We start from the raw sequence: 3,249 nt of genomic DNA, 5'->3' as shown, positions 1-3,249 counted from the left end.
GAATACAGTTTTTGTGAAGCCGTCGAGCACAGGTTATCGATATGTTTACGCCAGTGTATATTATGTGAAATTGTGACCCCTAAATACTTGAATGTATCTACATTTCTTAGTTTGTTGCTTGCAACGTTAAAAAAGAATGGCGCCACACTTTTTTTGTTAGTAACATGTGTACACGTCGATTTGTTGTAATTGATTTCCATGTCCCATTCTTCACACCAAAGGTGAAAGGAATGAAGAACCCGGTTAATTCTGACTTGGTCGTCAATGTGTGTTACCGTAGAATAAATTAAACAATCGTCAGCAACGAGTCTCAGTTTCACAGGGAACTCGACTATCTCTGTAATGTCATTAATATAAACCAAGAACAGCAACGGGGCCAAAGCGGACTCCTGAGGGACACCAGAAAGCACTTCTAACGGAGGGGACAAGCCCTCGCCCACACGCACAACCTGCCTGCGATCGTGTAGGTAGGCTTCAATCCATTTTAGTATAGTGTCATTTATTCCTGCTTTATATAACTTGAAAAATAATTTATTGTGTGAAACTTTGTCGAAGGCTTTCGCAAAGTCTACGCAGATGACGTCAATTTGCTCTTGGGTGCCTATAGCTGAAGTAAAATCATGAATAGTTTCCATGAGCTGGGTTACCGTAGACAGTCCCTTTCGGAAACCATGTTGGTGCTGATAAAAAAGTCGTTATTTTCAAGAAAAACGAGAAGATGCTTACTTATGATATGCTTTAAGACTTTACAACAGACGCTAGTCAGGGAAACTGGGCGATAGTTATTTATTAGCACTTGGTTACCGCTTTGAAAAACAGGAGTTATGACTGCGCAACGCCAGTCTTATGGCAACCAGTGAGTTTGCAATGACTTCACAAAGATTATGTTTTAAAAAAATGACACCCACCCCGCGTATCGCTTTAGAAATTGGGTTGGTATTCCATCCGGCTCGCTAGCCTTCTTATAACCTAAAAGTAGCAGTTGGTGAAACACGCCTGCTTGAGTGACGACAAGATTTTCCATCTCACATGAAAAGGAAGACGGCAGACAGGCGTCTACCCAATTGCTGCTAGGCGCTGAAAAAACTGATTAGAAGACTTTATTAAAATGACTCGCAGCATTTGCTTCTTGCGTTACGTTAATTTGGATCTTGTTTATTTGTTCTTTTTTGTCATTCAAATAAAGCCAGAATTTTCGAGGTGATGTTTCATAAAGGTATTTAATGTTTAGTTAAAGAACCGCTCTTTTGATTCCTTCAGAGCCGTTTTCAATGCCCTTCGCAATTTCGACACCTCAGCGGAGATACCATGCCTTTTGCGTAAGTGCTTTATTTTGCGCTTAATATGAATGATATGTCGATTATTCCAAGGATTCCGTCGTTTTATATTTTTAGTCGAGTTGGAAGGAAACTATCAACACAATGCTTTATGATTTTCTTGAGGCGCTGCCATAGTTCGTCAACCGATTCACAATCGCAGACAAGTTCAAACTGATTGAATGACAATTCTAAGAAATCGAGAACGGATGTGTCGGCTGACCCGACTACAGTCCTTAACTTGCACAGGTATAAACGCCTGGGAACGAGTGCTTGCGCTAGACACTATGTGTGCAAGAACCATCTTATGATCTGACAGACCATCTTCCACAGACACTGTATAGTCACCTATTTTATTGGAAAGAAACGCCAAGTCCAACAATTACCGAGATTCAGGCGTTGCCCTCGTGTTACCCTCGTTTTCTTTCACAATTTGCTTTAGATTGCGGGAGATCATTATTTGAAGTAGCTTTTCGCTGCTAGAAATTTCTACCTGCCCAGGTAGTAAACTGTCCCAGTTAAAATTAGGTAGATTGAAGTCCCCGGTCATTATTAATCTGGTGTTACTTATTAGTCTGGTGTTACACTTAAGGTTAAGTACACGAGCTTCTTTTTTTGCATTTCGCTCCATCAAGATTCGGTCGCCGCCGAGGTAAGGATCGAACCCGTGACATCGAGCTCAGAAGCGCGATGTCACAGCCACGAGGCTACAGCTCCGGGTGAGCAGTATTAGTGAGAATACGAGTACGACAGGGGATCTTTCTGTCAGTTCAGAAAATTTATAAGTTATAGTGTGCGCTATATAGCTCAAATGTTCTCCTTGAACTCACTTACTTGAAAAGGTATGCATTACTTGCACCTGAAACCAAACACAACACAAACAATCAACAAAATTTCAATAGGTATACTTAACTACTTACTTTAGTGCAGATATTGAAATTTACGAATTGAAGACATTGAGTTCTCAGGCGCATCTGTTTGGCAAATATTTTGAAACCAACCCCGATTCTGAAATAACTGCCGTCAAACTTGTGCTAAATATGCGGCGCTGTTTCACTTACTCTATTTAAGAACTCTTTTTCTTTTATGCATTGAAGCATAGAAATAACTGGAACGCCAGTGTAATTGGTCCCAAAATTTTGGGAACTCATATCTCGAAACTGGCGCCATCCTCAGTATTCGTTTCAAGTAGATATGCCTTATGAAATCACCCGCTACAATTCTCAAAGGGGCATATGCCGTAACGCATATAGTTTAAAAGCTGATTAGCAATCTTTCGGCAACATGTCGGTTAGTTTTGGTGTGCTGATTTTTCGTACAAATAATGTACGCCACTCACAGTAATTTTGCTCGATCCGCAGAATTGTGCTACATGCCACAGGCGATTCTTGAGCATTCCGTTAACTCTAAAAAACGAACACCCTGCTCTCTTAATTAATATTGTTCCACTTAGGTTCCAATGAAAAATGCAAAACGTTGGTAATTTTTTTTTGCACTTACGCAAATGGGAGGACAAATCAAACATATAGGAAGTTATATTGTGTCTACATGTAATCTACATATAGTCCCACATATATCGGAACTTTTTAACATATATTTGTGGAATTGTGTTATACATAGTTATTCCGGATGAAAGTTTCCGGTAAAACAATGTTCTAGATAAAAATTACTGGTGTTTGGAACAGTTTCCGGTAACAGTATTTATTGCACTGGAACACATTTACACGTATTCTAAATCTAAATTTCGAGTATCTGCAGCGCCATTCCTTATATTTTGTGATTTCAAGTAGAGTGCCATTTCATTTAGGTAAATGAGAAAATATTATGTTTATTTTTCCCTGTAGCTGCGAAGTACAACGTGATTAAGAGCGGACGAAGCGCGCGATCGCAGATTCCAACATGAGCGATCGTTCCTTCCACTTCGCGTTCCGCC

This window comes from Dermacentor andersoni, chromosome 8, assembly GCF_023375885.2.
Source record: "Dermacentor andersoni chromosome 8, qqDerAnde1_hic_scaffold, whole genome shotgun sequence".
Lineage (NCBI taxonomy): Eukaryota > Metazoa > Arthropoda > Arachnida > Ixodida > Ixodidae > Dermacentor > Dermacentor andersoni.
This window is presented reverse-complemented; position numbering follows the sequence as displayed.